The 17333-nt window shown below is 42.1% G+C and overlaps 2 long non-coding RNA genes across 3 annotated transcripts; both read right to left on the reverse strand.

The window, feature by feature from the left end:
• Positions 1-331: 331 nt before the first annotated feature.
• On the reverse strand, positions 332-15009 carry LOC145428327 (uncharacterized). Its single transcript, XR_013908611.1, has 3 exons — positions 14951-15009; positions 10525-10676; positions 332-491 (listed from the first exon to the last, which is right to left on the reverse strand). It is a non-coding gene; the product is annotated as an uncharacterized LOC145428327 (long non-coding RNA).
• On the reverse strand, positions 2423-7006 carry LOC113021121 (uncharacterized). Of its 2 annotated transcripts, XR_013908610.1 has the most exons (3): positions 3983-7006; positions 3422-3702; positions 2423-3256 (listed from the first exon to the last, which is right to left on the reverse strand). It is a non-coding gene; the product is annotated as an uncharacterized LOC113021121 (long non-coding RNA). The 2 variants fall into 2 exon arrangements; XR_013908609.1 differs by having other exon boundaries at positions 3422-7006.
• Positions 15010-17333: the final 2324 nt, after the last annotated feature.

Below are 17333 nucleotides of genomic sequence, written 5' to 3' on the forward strand. Positions count from 1 at the left end.
TCTTTGATTAGTTCCGGTTTGCTTGTTTGTTCCTTGATATTCTGATTTAGCAAAGCCGATGATACTGAAGATAATTGCAGGCTTATCTTCACACCCACAAGCTTGCTGTTTATTTTCAAAGATGCATAGAATCTCAGAAATAGAAATTCATAGAGACCTACAGGAGAACGAGGAATGCAATCCAGTGTTCATGCAGTACACATATACACTAGTGTGTCTCCTCAATGCATTTCAGTACTTGAACAGGGGGTGAATTATATGTTGTCACATCACTGATAACACAGATCACATATGAAACGTAACACAGATGAATACACACAGACTCTCACCATGAGGGAGACGGAGGTTTATTTGAAAATGATAACATACTCTACAGTCTAATGCAGGGGAGCGGGCACTCCACAGTGGGGGTCCATTGCCTTTCACTCAAACCCATAACATGGCGGCTGGTCTCCACCTTCATCATTCGTCCTTTTTTCCTTCTTTTCATCCTAGAAAAAAAAGCAAATATTACGGCTGGGTGTGCTCTTGAGGTAGTTGAGAAAAATGCTGAAAGGTTAAAGCTCTGAAGCAATTATGCAAATTATCACTAGGTAGCTTAAACTATACATGCACTGGCAGTTTTTCACATTTGCTCCTCTTTATAGTATATCATTGTTAACTGTTTTAAAATTCACTTAAGGAAAAGTGGAGATGTGGTTCAAGTTTTGATCTTGACTGACGTCAGTGCAATCAAGCAGCTTGCGTTGTCACACCAGACAACTTCTTAACTTGTGGAGATGTCCTTAAAGCTTCCATCCCGGCAAACTGTCCCATTATCTCGCTTTTCCTGACTGCAGAGCTTCACCTTTGGCATATGAGCCACAGCAGGGGGGGTTGATATTAGACAGCCTGAAGTGATTCTGCAGATGCTTTGATGCGCCTCAGCATTACAGTAGGGGGTCTGCTTGTGATGTGGAAGTATGTTACCATTTCCAAACACAGACAGCAACACATGCATCCACAAATATACACAATACCTACATTTACAACACGTGGACTTCCAAGTACACAATGGCTGTTTTATAACACTCCTACAGGAGCACAAACTTATATTTTGAGAAGATTCAGAGCAATGTCTGATTACAACATTGTGGTGGTAACAAAGGTCTATACTTTGCTAGGAAACTGATACAGTGATAGTAGAGTCTGTTCCTTATCCTTCTTGAGCAATAGCTCTCCAGGTTTTCTAAAGGGAATTTTTTTGGACATTGGCTTCTTTTTCATCCATTTTTAGTTGTTTAATAGACACAATAGACACATTAGCTAAGAACCTATTTAAAATTGTATTTTTAGGCACAGTTACAAGCAGCCTGTCGTACAAATGTATCATTTGCTCCTGTTTCATTAGCTGAATGATCCCCTCAAACTTAACCAGACATTTCACATTTGCATTCTTCACTCCATTAGACCCATTGCCACTGATTTTCAGCCCAGTTCTTGTGTAATTAGGCACAACAGCCTTTTGTCCCTGTTTCTCTTCATTAACGATGGCTTTTTGACTGCCAACCTTCCACTGGATCCATTTCTCGTGAGGGTTCAGTGAACAGTTGGATCAACTGAGGTACAGATGCATCTTAGGTCTGATTTCTTTTTGTTCTTGGATGGTTTTCAGGCCTGACACTTCTTCTTTAACCTCTTCCTGTCCAGCTTCATCAATTTCTTCATCAAAAGTTTTGCGAGATCCCAAGTTTGTTTTGCGAGATCTCGCAAAAGTTCATCGTAATTTTTTTTTCTCCCATGTCCCTTGCAGGGCTCAGTACAAATTCCTCAAAAACAAACAAACAAAAAAAAACATGTGGTGGAGATGAGTATAGGGTCGAAGCCAACACAAAAGTGATGCAATTGGTTGTGTAGATGTCAGGCGCAAACATCGAACATGACAATCACTGGTAGCAAGTGAACATGAAGACTAAAGAAGGCATATCAAACACTATTTCATCTGCAGACTGTTACAGTTTTTCTCAGTCGCTTTGGTGCATTTCTCACAACAGAATTGAACTCTCCACCACTACTAAGGCACTTCTCAAAACAATTAGTGCAAACTGCAAAACATGGTGGATAACTTGCAAAAGTGAGTCACTCCATCAAAAAGAAAAGTCAGGTGTCCAAAATAAGTTGTCAATGCATCAACAACAAATCCCTTGAGCAAAACAGACAATACATTCATCAAAAGCAAGTACTGATACCAAACAAAGTGTCAGGGCTGTCACAATTACAAGTCATTAGACCAGCACCTTTGGTCACAAAATCACATGGTCTGAACATGTTCCCATTGTGACGGATGTCTTTGTAGGTGCTTCCCAATGACATGTCAAGTCCGGACCGCATGCATGGCATGTTGAAAACCATAAATTGTAAAGGACAATCAAGACACTCCATATGCACTCTTGATAATATTTAATTGAAACTGTTCACAGCATTGTGCAAACTGGGGAAATACAGTAAATCAAACATTTTACAGCAAACAAACTCACCTAGACAGTAAACCTCACTGCAGTAGTTACGACTCAAAAAAAACAAACTGAAAAACAGACACTGCTGCATATCAATCATTGATATCTAGACGCTCCCGTCTGTCTGCCCACATATTTGCATCAACATCACAGCGTATGTCAGCTCTATCGATGCATCGGGGAAAGTATCTTCTGGAGTGTCGAATCCACCCTCTGCAGGACTCTGCTGTGATGTCATCACAAGCTGCATCCATAGCTGCTAGCAGGGTCATTTGGGTATGTGGATGCCTGTCATATACCTTCCACCTCCAGGAAGAGAAAAACTCCTCAATTGGATTCAGGAATGGACTGTAAGGAGGAAGAAACTCCATAAGCATCCTGTCGTGTGCTGCAAACCACTGCCTGACTACAGCAGAGTGATGGAAGCTTACATTATCCCAAACCACTACATACATTGTCCGATTGTCACCAGGATCATCCCTTCCATTTTGTGGGATCAGGTCCCTATGAAGAGCATCCAGAAAAGCCAACAGGTGTTGTGAATTGTATGCACCAATACGAGGAATATGGGTGTGAACACCATTCTCTGAGATTGCGGCACACATTGTAATATTCCCTCCTCGTTGGCCTGGGACATCAATGGTGGCTCTTTCTCCAATGTGATTCCGTCCACGCCGTCTGCCTTTTGCGAGATTGAATCCCGCTTCGTCAAGATATACAAACATGTGCAGGGGTTCCCTGGCCTCCAACTCCAGGATATGCTTTACAAAGGATGAGAATCAGACAGGTCTGTAATGGTGCATTTGGCAGAACAGATTGTACAGTTGGAATTGTACATAGGATTACAGTAACATGCATAAATGTAGGTTGAGTACATGGCCTAAACTGTTACAGTGAACAGAGGTAGATATGCGAACATGTGTTACCTGTACATACTGGTGACGGAGCTCCTTCACTCGATCACTGTTCCGTTCAAATGGCACTCTGTACAATTGCTTCATGGACATTTCATTCCGTCTGAGGACTGTCTATGGTGGAAATTGATATTGACTGAATATTTCCGAAGATGGTGTCATCTTCTACGACAGTTCTTTGTATTTCTCTCAGTCTCAAAGCGTTGTTTGCAGCCACCATTGCACAAATTCTTTCCTCTTGCTGCGGAGTCATAAGTGGACCTCTTCCACCTCCTCTAGGTTGTCTGGCAGTCCTTTTTGAGATGCAGATGGGAAAACACACACATGTAAGCGCAAACATGCTTACAGTGATTGTCACAGGACTATCATTCAAAACTCCTTTCTTTACAGCATTACTGTATTGTACCACAGCACACTATGCCACACCTGGGCCAAGTCTGCGCTTCAGTTACAGTACGTCTATGTGTAAGGATCTGTAAGGTCATGTCCTAATGCAAGTCTCCTGTATGACTATGAAAGTGCAGAGCAAATTAGTTTGTGCTGCATACTGTAACTAGATTACGGTGTGCTCACCTGTTTTCCCGACGAAATGTCTGGATGATAGAACTTACAGTAGTTCTCCCAACATTTGGCTGCACCCTTCGACCAGCCTCGGCCATTGTGAGGCCATGGTTTATCACATGATCCACAAGTGTTGCCCTGATTTCGTCAGGAACGTGTCTATGTGGTTGGCCTCTTCTCACCCGGTTTTGTCCTCGTCCTCCACCGATCCTCACTCCTCTTCCACGAGGCTGACGTTCCATGTTCTGCTGTTTTGTAGATTCAGTATGCACCTCATGCCAATCCTGTCTGTTGGTTTACATTACAGTATATATGTACTTGTGGAGTGGGGGATGCTGTGCCGCGGTTCACCTGTGACTGGGTAGGAGAGGCTTTTCATTGGTTGCAAGTAGGAGTGACACACACCAATTTTCATTAGTGTGAGATAAGGTTCACCTGAGACATGTAGTTTATGGAGATTTTCATGGGAACTCCTCCAAAATAGGGTTTTCAAAATGGGTGTATGAATCGTTTGACAAGCTGTTCAGCAATTTTGAGTGCACTGACACAAGCAATGCAATGAAGACTATTAGTTGTAAGGACAATGACTATTCAGCCGGTACAAGTATGAATAATTGTGACATTCATGATGAAAGAAAGGAGATAGTGATGAATAGGAAGTCAAACGTGACCATTCTTTAGATATTTGTACTCACTCAACTGCTTCATGTCCAAAGGCATTTGCCTTTGGACGCAGTGAACGTGAAACCGCCACAGGGTTGTGCCAAAACGACTACATGTTGTGGTGGTTGAACTAACTGTTGTGCAATGTTTAATTCTGTTGTGAGAAATGCACCAAAGCGACTGAGAAAAACTGTAACACCCACTGACTCAAACTGGATCAGACTCAGTCCATCTCCATGCGATGAGTCACTACTATTGGCTTAACAGTCCGTGTGTGTGTCTCCAGTTTAAGACAACAAAAGCACTGATGTGATGACCTCGTGAGAAGCTGCTGTTGTTTTAGAGGACATTTGACAGTCCTTTGAAAGCTGAGGTTATTTCAGAGCCAACACCATGACTCCGCTGTGGTGGATGGAAGGAGTGAAATTGATTTAGGTTTAACAGATTGGGGTGAATATATGACAAATGACAAATAACATGCAAAATGTGGACCAGTCTGGAAACCATCAGTGATGACATGTTTAGTGACATACAAAGAGACACACTTATACTAAAGTGGCAGATTTCAGCTCCAGCTGCATGTGTAAATAAAAATGCTGACACGGGCTGTCAGATACACATGTGAATGGGTAAGACATGTCTGCAAGTACATGGACACACATATAAACACGCCAGCATTCACACACAGAAGTAATGCACTTCAGTTCAGTTTTATTTTTGTAGCTCCACCTTACATCAGCAGCCATCTTAAGGGCTTTACGTTGTTAAGACCATGCAACTTCAGAGTTTACTCCCTCTGTCTGATCTGTACCCCTAAAGCTTGGTTAAAGACTGATTGCTGAGTACGACGCCCTGTTTGGAGAGCATGTAATGCAAATACCTCCTCAGACATCTATGTCAAGCAGTTAACAGATCTACATGAGTGGACAGTGTGTAATTGCTTTGCAAATGGCCCCAATTAAGCCACTAAATGCATAAAACCATCAGCCTCATTGTGCTCTGCAAGAGTGCTTTTTGTGCGAGTTTACTCTTCAGGAGGTTATCCAGGCTATACAATCATTCCCTAATGGCAAAACAGCGGGACCTGATGGTTTTTGTCCAGAGTTCTATAAGACATTTTGCAACATTCTTGCACCACTAGTGCTTAGGATGCTGCGCAGCTCAAAAGAAGAAGGAAAATTGCCTAAAACTTTATGTCAAGCCAATATTACTCTCATTTTGAAAAAGGGAAAAGATATGACTGACCCTACTAATTTTAGGCCGATAGCACTTCAAAATCCTGACCATAAGATAGTTACAAAAATCCTGGCTACTAGATTGAACAAGCACTTGGCATCCATTATTCATCCTGATCAGACGGGGTTAATCCCAGGTAGACTTTCCTTTTTTAATGTTAGGCGATTACCGTAATTGTCGGGCTATAAGCCGCTACTTTTTGCACAAGCTTTGAACCCTGCGGCTTTTAGTCAGGTGCGGCTTTTCTATGGATTTTCCATGATTTTTGTGATATCGTAAGACGATTTGTTTTGTTTGTTCCGCTGTTGTACGGCACTACGTTGCCTGGCGGAAGGATCGGGGTTCAAGAGTGGTATGTTAGTCACATGTCCGTCCGCCAGGCAACGTAGTGCCGTACGAAGTAGCGCGAAAAACAAACTTCAAAGTAGCGCTACGCATTCAGCGGGAGGCATGGATGACGAGCAGCGATAAACTTGCGAAAAGCAAGTTATGCCCAACTCCACCGGTGGATTCTGACAGCGTGGAAAAGTGCGAAAACATCCACGATCACCAACGGATTTTGAAGGGCTGGACTGCTGCATGATGGAGAGGAGGACACCGCCACGGCCCTTCTGAGGGTGTTCGACTCTGACACTGACAACGAGGATTTCTTTGGTTTTGAAAGTGATAACGAAGGAGAGAAGCGGAGAGTGGATGACGAAGCCATCCTGAGCCTGTTTGTATCCGACATTGGAGAAGAGGACTTTGGTGGTTTTAGAGCGCAGGAAGAAGAGAAAGATGGTGGTGAATGACTGACTTTTCTTCTTGTTACAGCCGTGTCACTGCACCTGAGCCTAAAAGGTAGTCCGAATCTATTTTTCTGGTGTGCTGTAGGTTACTGTTATGTACTACATGTGCAAATATGTACCCATAACTTGTTTTTCAAAATATTAATAAAAGGGGTGTGTCTCCAAACAGCCATCTCTTTCCTGACAATTCCCTTTGTGCATATTCTCTTACATATGATAAGTCAACATTGAAACACCTGCGGCTTTTAGTCAGGTGCGGCTAATGTATGTACAAAACAGGATTTTCCCCTGATTTTAGCTTGTGCGGCTAATATTCAGGTGCGCTTTGTAGTCCGGGAAATACGGTACTCAATATCATCTATTCTGACTATAAAAATTCTAAGGGAGCCTCTGTTTTGGCCTTGGATATACATAAAGCTTTTGACCAGGTCGAGTGGCCTTACATGTTTGAGTCACTGCGCAGATTTGGGTTTGGTGAATCTTTCATTTCTTGGGTGAAACTGATTTACACAGAACCAATGTGCTCTGTTTTGACAAATAACAACCAATCTGCCCCATTCCTTCTGCAGTGCTCGGTGCAGAAGGGCTGCCCACTATCCCCAGCACTCTTTGCCATTGTTTTGGATCCTCTTGCTGTGGCTATATGAGTGCATCCAGATATCAAGGGGCTCTGGGTTGGAGGTGTTGAATCACTAATTAGCTTGTATGCTGATGATGTAATACTGTACTTGCAGGATGCTGAACAATCTGTTCCTCTGCTCCTCTGCCTGATTGCAGCTTTTGGTAAATAATCAGGATATACCATTAATTGGCCAAAGAGTGAGTTTATGCCTCTTTCCAACAACAGCTCGCCAGAATTTCTGCAGCAAGTTCCATTCAAAGTAGTTAGGAATCATCTAAACTATCTCGGCTTGACTGAGTATCTGTCAGGTCTAAAGCAAAGCATTGAATACTGGAAAACACTACCTCTGTCAATGATTGGACGCATTAATTCAATTAAGATGATTTCACTTCCCAAATTTTTATATCTATGTCAAAATCTCCCCACTTATCTTACAGCAGCCTTTTTCAAACATTTGGACTCAGTCATTCAGTCTTATATTTGGAATGGTAAAAGGGCTAGAATCTCTAAAATGCATTTGAAGAAAACCAAGAGAGAAGGAGGGCTGGGTCTGCCAGTTTTTAAACATTACTACTGGACTGCTAATATCAGAGCATTAGTGTTCTGGCAGCAGGACTCCCCAGATAACCAGGCATCGACGCCCCCATTGTGGGTTAGAAGCTGAATCAGTGAACAATTCCTCTCTGTCGGCTATGTTATTTACCAAGTTTGGAAAATTAGACTCTTATAAATGTCTGGGATTTGTATTAAAACAAACCATTAGAATCTTGAATCAGATTATAAGAGTTTTGGCATTGCCAGACACATCTGTACCTACGCCAATATGTTTTAATCATAATTTTATGCCTCCTTGGCAAGACAAGACTTATCATGACTGGAGAGACAAGGGTTTAGTGTCTATTAAAGATATGTATATTGATAATAAATTCTCGTCATTTGGTCAACTAAAAGGGAAATATAATGTGCCGCATTCACACTTTTATAGATATTTGCAGGTCAGGCATTACATTCAAACTAAGTTTAAAGACTTTGCAACTTTACATTCGGAGCACGGGATCTATGAAATACTCAAGAGCCAACCTGATTCCACACATCTTATCAAAAAGATTTTACAATTATTTGGCGACTCTATCGCAGTGCATACCGTTGAGATTAGGCAGGCTTGGGAGAAAGAATCGGGGATGAGGGTGCCCGAATCTATGTGAAGTAAGTGTCTGTCCAAAATCCATTCCTGCTCTATAACATCAATTAATTAAATTTAAAATCCTCCACCGGCTACACTATTCTAAGGTCAGACTGCACAAGATTTATCCTTCTATCTCTCCAATTTGTGACAGGTGCAGACGGGCAGAAGGTACATTGTTTCATGCCTTTTGGTCTTGTCCCTCATTAAGAGGCTTTTGGTACAATACTTTTTGACTGGTACTCCAAGGCATATATGAAACCTTTACAGCCTGAACCTGAACCTGAAAGAGAGCGTGTGAGTGCAAAAGGGAAGAGTTAAGATGCTGAAACAATCTGAAGTGTACTTGGTGCAGTGTGAGTGCAGGCCAGTGGGGAAGTGGAACAATTGTGCTTGGGCGCAAGAACAAGGCAGCCATGCCGAGTGTGAGTGAACCCTTAGAGGCAGAACCGCAACACTCTGCTGTGATCCTGAAATGGATCTCTGATTTTTGGAAAGCAACAGTAGGGCTGGAGAACTCTTTTTAAACAAGAAAACATGTGAAAAAGATGTTCATAGAGGTTTATGGGTTTGTTTATGAACAGCTCTCTTAAGTTCCCGCCACAGCATTTCAGTCAGTTTGCAATTTTGTGTGGTTGACATGATGTGTTTGTGCCGCATTAGGTTGTTTCTTAGGTGTCTACCACCTGTGATGCTATGCATTATTGCCAAACATCTCCACTTTGGTCTCGTCTGTCCAAAGGACATTGCTGCAGAAGTTTTATGCTTTGTTCAGATGCAACTTTGCAAACCTAAGCCATGCTGATATATTCTTCATACAGGGAAGTGGCTTTTCTCTCAGGAACTTCTCCAAATGAGCTGAACTGTTCAGTCTTTTTCTAATTGTGCTGTTGTTAGCTTTAAAATTTACCATCCTAACTGAGGCCTGTAGAGCCTGACATGTAGCTCCTGAGTTTTTTGCAGTTTCTCTGAACATTGCACAGTCTGAGCTTGGGGTGAATTGACACACCTGAATGCTCCAGTCTTGCTAACTGCCAAAACCTGCACTTTTATAGAGACACTCACACTCACTGATGACCAATTAATCAACTGCACTCCATAAGAAGCCCCTTGCTGCTATTTACCCCTTAATTCCTGTGGAAGCAGCATGTATCTAATTTTTTTAGTGGAGTGCAGAGAATCCTGAGAAATCACTCTTTATCACATGACTGTACAAGCACATACATACTCTTGTATTTATTGCACTATTGTTTGAACTAAGGTGAAGGTTTAGAAAATGAGGTCTGGCAGTCGTGAGTTGTGTGGCCGCCATCAGATGAAAGTCACCTTCAAGGGCAAACGCAGAAATGACTGATTCGATCTATTAGTGCTTAGCTTCTGCCCAGTGACTCGTGTTGCATCTCACCTTAAAAGACCTGCAATGATACAACTATAAGAAATGAGAAGCTGAAATTAAATTCTGTTTATAACGAGTGGCCCTCATATTTAGGCTTCATTTAATACATTTGCTGATTAACTAAAACGGCACATCTCAGTATTGACACAAATTTGTGTGACAAAAGGATCATCGAAATCTACAAATGCGTTACGCAGTAAACTCCATTTAGTTTTTAATAACTTCACTGGTTCCTTTTTATAACATCAATCAATAATTTTACACAGTGAAGGGGTTCTCTCATAACGCTGAACTCAACTGGAGAGTTTCACACCAACCTTCATCCCTGTCAGCTCTGTCAACACTTCATCATCATTTACATTTTAAAGTTTTTATGGCTCACAACTTTACTGATTAATTCTCTTCTCAAACTTTGCTCTAAAATAACATCATATGCACCTGTGTAGCACCAAACAACAGGCAGACACATTTAGAGACCAGCTGGTGAACACAGCGGAACATTTAGCAGCTAAAGAGCCAGATACAGATGCCTCAGGAGACCACAGCAGCTAAGTGAGTGTTTAGTTCGGTGGACAGACACATCGCTGCTGATGTCACTCACTTACCCAGCAAAAAGTTGAGAAAATATAACAAAAACAAAACTTTCCACCTTTTTTTTTTACTTACCAACCAACTTTAGATGTCTTTTTAAAGGTCTGTGGACGTTTGGTGGTTAGAGGGGCTGCGTCTGCTGCATCTGTAAACTCTTGACTAACACATTCACCACATCAGCTTTGCAAGGTGACAGCACGCAAATGCTGAATGTACTGTTTACTTCCCTGCAAGAGTAAGGGAAAAATCTATTTGCCAAAAGTTTTAACATGAAGTACAATATTTATGTATTTTTTATAGGTTTTCTCCTTTTGGTGGGACTTATTCTAAGAAATCAGGTGAAGTTTAGTTTACAGAACTGCCTGCAAGCCCCCTATTAAAGGCTATGACATCACTTTAATAGACTCTCGTACTAAAGTGCTTTTTTTAACACTGTGTATCTCAGTTGCCATCTTTGCCCCTTTGCCAAACTGTGAAAATGAGTGCTGCTGTTGGAAATAGTTGCAATCCCTATTTATAGCTATAGAGACAACGCCAAAACAGACAAAGGGAACAAAGAAAGTGCAGTTTTGAAAGGTGAGAGAAAGAGCGATATGTTGTGAGAGACTCCAGGAAGAGGTGAAGGGGGAGATGAGAAAAGGGTGCGTGTAAGGACTCAGACATGCATGTGTTGGAGTGTGTGCACTAGAACATTTCGGTCCCACCTGGACCAGAGGTGAGTGTTTGGCAGTGAAAAATAAAAAGATATGAGCTAATGAGAGAGACCGAGGGAGAAGACAGAGAGCTCAGGAGCAGGAGGGAGGAGAACAGAAATAGCTCCGGCCCATTATCATCACCTCTACCTGTCTGGCTGTCACACCTTTAATTACTGCTGCCACATTGCTGCAAATAGCACTGAGTGAGGGAAGTGTGTGTATGTGAATGCGTGCGTGTGTTTCTCCTTGCGTAGGTATATTTGCGTACATAGTATCTATATGTAAAATATGGTTTCCGCCCTATTTTTGTGCTTTTACACGACATGTCAAGTCTCTATGTCTCAGTGCCTGCTTTGTTACTGCGTGTGCCTCTGTGTGTGTCTGCGCACACGAATGTTTGTGTGTACGCGTACGGCGATTATACCTCTCCAGTTAACCACCTGACGAGACGCTGCCTGGTGACAGAAGCTTAATCTAATCTTTAATATGACAGCAGCATTTCTGCAAAACTACCGTCGTCACTAAACTGTTGATCTTCAGTGTGTGCATGTCTGTTTAAACAGACTACAGTCACACACACACACACACAAACACAAACATGCTCTTGAAAGCAGATATTTTTCAGAGAGATACAGTAAGTGTGACTTCATGTGTCGTCTTAAGCACACTGTAAGCAGCCAATGTAGGTCAGGCGTATTGCAAACTGTGTCTGTGACTGTTCTCTGACTTATGCTTGAAACCAAATTCTACCAGCGGGATTATACAGAGACAGGCCACCCACCAACCCACAAACACACACACACACAAAGCATGTGCATCATCATATGAGCACATAAAGGGGCCTTTAAAATCTAGGTCAGCCAAGTGGTGGAGACAGTACTGACCTTTACCACAAACAACACACATTACCTGGAAAAAACTACAGGTGAAGTAACAACACAGCAAACAATAAAGGAAAATGAACCACCAAGTCTCACAATTATTTGAGACTTTCGCTGTACTGTTAATTTGTCTACCTAATAATATCTAAATCCTCACATGTTGCCAAAAAACATCTGACCCATCAGGGCATGAACCTTTGGCGGTGTCCTGTGGGTTCTGGCACAGGGACATGAATCAGGCTTGTTTAGGCTCCTCCCATGGAGGCTCAATACGCTCTCTTGTGTGTATGTGTGTTTCTTTCTTTTTTAATATAATATTATATTGTGGAGGAATGATGGAGTACATTGTCTAGTTTTAAAGCTGTTGCTTACCTCCACCTTTAACCCTGTGTTTCACATTCACTTATCTGTAGGAGAACCCTTTTATGTCTCTGTGTCCTTGCCATCAATCTCAAGGTCTGTTTCTGTGTGTAAACTGCAGAGGCAGCATCATATGGCCACTGACAGCTTCCATACTTTCCCCCTCTGCTCAATAAAACTGCTGAACCCTTGCCAGAGCCTGAGAGCAGAGAGAGAGAGAGCCTGGTAGCTCTGCATCCAGGGCTCCCATCTGTTTACAGCAGTGTGCAGTTTTTCTTGTCAGCGTCTCTGTCAGGTTTAAATGTTTGCTCTCAAAAGCCTTCATGTCCTTCCTTCCTCTGGTTGTGGAGTGGGCGCCTTCAGACATAAGGTGTGCTGTGTACTGTATATGACTGGTGTTTGTATGTAGCTACTGTATGTAAGTATACATCTAGTCTATAGCATGTACGTTTGTGTTTATAGTACACTTTAATGGAAGATAAATTTAAGCATTTGTTTTAATGTAATCATCTGATATGATAATGTGCAGTATGTAGCCTGTGCTCTCTGTCCTATGAGGTCACTGCGTGAGCACCTAACAGATGGCAGCTGAACTTTTTGCTGTCTACTCACAAAGTTAACTCATCTCACTCATCATTTTCACTCATGTTGATTTGTCTGTATTTGGCATCAATCCTCAAAAGCCCAAAATCTTGACTCAGATTTGTTCTACAGAGTTTATATTACTTTCATTATTTTTGCCATGCCTATAACGAGTCACTTCCTTCACACGTTACAGCCTGCAGTTGTTGAATCCCCATCACTTTTTGTATTCATTACTCACGCAGTTGAGTAATGAATTAGATTTGACACATAAACATACATTAAACGCCTTACTATTACAAACTGATGGGATTTTATACAGTTTAAAAAGCAACTATAAAACCCAGTCCATGCTGCCAAAACTACCCCTGCAAAGCTCGATGATAATAACTCATTGTGATGGCTGCACTTACAGCCACACAGTGGGAATATCACCATATTAGTGTAGAGGCTTTTACACTCAACAAAAATATAAACGCAACACCTTTGTTACTGCTCCCATTCCCCATGGGATGGACGTAGAGACCTAAAATTCATTCCAGATACACAATATAACCATCCATCCCAAACAGTGGTCACAAATCAGTCCAAATGTGTGGTAGTGGGCACATCTGCTATATTGAGATAATCCATCCCACCTCACAGGTGTGCCACATCAGGATGCTGATCTGACATCATGAGTAGTGCACAGGTGTACCTCAGACTGCCCACAACAAAAGGCCACCCTGGAATGTGCAGTTTTGTCTCACAGCAAAATGCCACAGATGCCACAAGCAATGAGGGAGCGTGCAACTGGCATGCTGACAGCAGGAATGTCAACCAGATCTGTCGCCCGTGCATTGAATGTTCATTTCTCAACCATAAGCCGTCTCCACAGGCGTTTCAGAGAATATGGCAGCACATCCAACCGGCCTCACAACCGCAGACCTCGTGTAACCACACCAGCCCAGGACCTCCACATCCAGCAGGTTCACCTCCAAGATCGTCTGAGACCAGCCACCCAGACAGCTGCTGGAACAATTGGTTTGCACAACCAAACAATTTCTGCACAAACTGTCAGAAACCGTCTCAGGGACGCTCAACTGCATGCCCGTCGTCCTCATCGGGGTCTTGACCTGACTCCAGCTCGTCGCCGTAACAGACTTGTGTGGGCAAATGCTCACATTCGATGGCGTCTGGCACGTTGGAGAGGTGTGCGCTTCACGGATGAATCGTGGTTCACATTGTTCAGGGCAGATGGCAGCTGAGAATGTCCCAGTTCTTGCATGGCCAGCATACTCACCGGACATGTCACCCATTGAGCATGTTCGGGATGTGCTTGACCGGCGTATACGACAGCGTGTACCAGTTCCCACGAATATCCAACAACCTCGCACAGCCATTGAAGTGGAGTGGACCAACATTCCACAGGCCACAATTGACAATCTGATAGACTCCATGCGACGATGTGTTGCACTGCATGAGGCAAATGGTGGTCACACCAGATACTGACCGGTTCTGGGTCCCCAGACCCCCAATAGCGCAAAAAACTGCACATTCCAGGGTGGCCTTTTGTTGTGGGCAGTCTGAGGTACACCTGTGCACTACTCATGATGTCAGATCAGCATCCTGATGTGGCACACCTGTGAGGTGGGATGGATTATCTCAATATAGCAGATGTGCCCACTACCACACATTTGGACTGATTTGTGACCACTGTTTGGGAGGGATGGTTATATTGTGTATCTGGAATGAATTTTAGGTCTCTACATCCATCCCATGGGGAATGGGAGCAGTAACAAAGGTGTTGCGTTTATATTTTTGTTGAGTGTACATAACATTGCATTCACATTTGTCTTTAAGTATAGGAATTAATTTACAGGACAAATAACTGGTTTGGTTCAGAATTAATTCACATATCCATGTAACACTGCATTCTAAAATAGGTGCGCACATTTTAGTTTACACTGTTATGTATGATTCATCTTTTGTTTTCTGAGTTACCTTAGTTGCAGCTGCTCCAGTCCCTTGATTGAGGAGTCAAGAGGTGGAAAAGGGGCAGAGCAAGCTTTAAAGAAAGACTGCAAATTAGTTCATTCCATAACTCGGGACCATGGGGGGGGAATTGGAGTTCATTATGTTAGTTTCAGTTAGGTTTTGTGTGTTTTACCCCTTTGTATTTTTGTGGGCTGATCAGCCACTATTTAAGTTTCCCCTTTGTCTTGTTAAGTTAGGTCAGTTTGTTTTAGTTATCAGTAGTTTTGTCAACTTTGAGTAGAGTGCTGTTATTTTGACCTCTTTTATGGGCCCAAGATTTTGATTCTTTTTGCATGATTTAACCAATTGTGTTTTTGGGTTAAATAAAAAATCTTTTTTTGGGGACTTTAACCTGTGCCTAAATTTCCTTCGCTGCTCGGTCCATCACACTCATACATGATAAAGTGGCCGACTGTTTGAAGATCTTACCATCCAGCTAATATTGAGTATTTGAGCAAGTAGGTCCTTGGTCAGGGAGACTGCAAAGTCCTCTGCAGTGACGGAAGAAACTGTCAAAAGATAACTATTTGAGCTTCTCACTGTCAGCCAGGTCTTTATGTTAGTGTATCTTGGCCTGATTGTTTTTGGCTAAAGTCCATTGAAGTTTACCATATTATATTCAAAGAGCACTCAAAACACTATGGAAACCATCCTCTAATGTGAAGAGTCAAAAACTGAAATATCTGAGCAGAAGTCATACCCATCAAACACAGAACAATGCTCATTATGTGGCTACAACCACAGATACAGCGAAGCATGGTAGCGATTGCCTCTTGTTATGAGTGTGCTTCTCAACGGCAGTGACCAGAGCAGCTAATTTCAAATAAAAACAATGATTTACAAATGTGTTTGTAACAAAGACAATGATAAAAAAATATATATAGCAATTTCTACAAATGTACAAATAATGCAAAATCCAACTTGTGTGCTTTTCAGTTGTCTTTGTTGTATCAATACTCGTAAAATATGTTACGTCATGTTTTTGATTCGCGGCCCGTCAAACATGCATTTATCACCAGTGCTGAGACAAACAGAGGGCCGAACGATCTCACCCTTTTATCTTTTTCAGAAGCAGTCTTTTCCTTCCACCCTATCTATCATGTGAGTTGCAAGATGCATGACTGTGGTGCAGGTGTTGCCTGACCTACTTTAAGTGGAGCACATGCACCCCCGCAATTAGAAAAAAAAGATGAGAACAGCAGAAGAAAACAGGGGAAATACTACCATCTTACTACAATGGGCAGTGCTGTGGATACTTACTCTCTCGTGTGTTACCTAAACACCAGTCTGCAACTTTCTAATCACATACTGTTTTTCCAAAGATCCCTTCCACTGTTGTAAGTATATATTTAATTACTAAGAATGAGCTAATTACAAGCTGAGACTTTGCTGACCAAGCCAAATGTGTTTTTCCTGTTTTGTTTTTTTTTATCCTTAATTGCTTTAAGACAATGATAAAATTCTGCAGAGAAGAAGCCATTCAGGTCGAAGCGATACACAAGCTTGTTGGCAGGATAAACGTGTTCTTGATTTCAGTCTATTATCTCCCTGTCCAGATTTCCACAGTGTGCACCATCTTAAATGAACACAGAAGCAAAACCACAGAATGATGGGAGTCTCTACTTTACCCCCGGCCCGCTCACGCTCTCTGAAAACCTTCTGGCATGATCAATGAGTCAGTTGCGCTCCCTTGTACTCTCAGTCAAGGATATTAGAAGGTGTTTGTGATATTCCCAAAGAGTAAAGATCAAGGCAGAGAGCTTATCCTCCTCCTGTTCTGCAAATTCACATTTCCCCTGACAACAGCTTAAAGGTGGAGTTTGAATCTTATTATTTTTCCTCTGATCTCATCTTTCTCCTCATGTCCAAAGTTTTATGTCATAACCACAGAGCCACAGAGTTTCTGGTTCTGGTTTTCTGTTGAGCTATTATAGTTTCTTACATTTTCAGCTGCTTCTTTTATGCAAAAATATCAACTGTGCAAGTATTATATTGTTTAAATACTATGCTTGGCTTCACAGGTATTGGATTAACATTAGAGTAGCATAAAAATGATTTGGGGAACTAGATATGCTGGTAATTTAGGGCAGCTGTGACATAAACCCTGGCCTTGCTGGTGGTCTAATAAATTTGTTAAGCACTGCACATACAGATGTCTGTGTGTATTTGTCTGTGATTGATCATTTATCAGACCTCCTCACTGGGGAAGGAAAAGGTTAAATTGCAAGGAAGTGAGGTGAACACATGTGAATGACTGCAAATAGAAATGTGCTGATGTCGGCACTCCCACAAATATCCTCATTTCATGTCTTCCTCCATCTGAGGTCAAACTTACACTATGCATCAGACC

This window comes from Astatotilapia calliptera, chromosome 4, assembly GCF_964374335.1.
Source record: "Astatotilapia calliptera chromosome 4, fAstCal68.1, whole genome shotgun sequence".
NCBI classification, from domain to species: Eukaryota; Metazoa; Chordata; class Actinopteri; order Cichliformes; family Cichlidae; genus Astatotilapia; species Astatotilapia calliptera.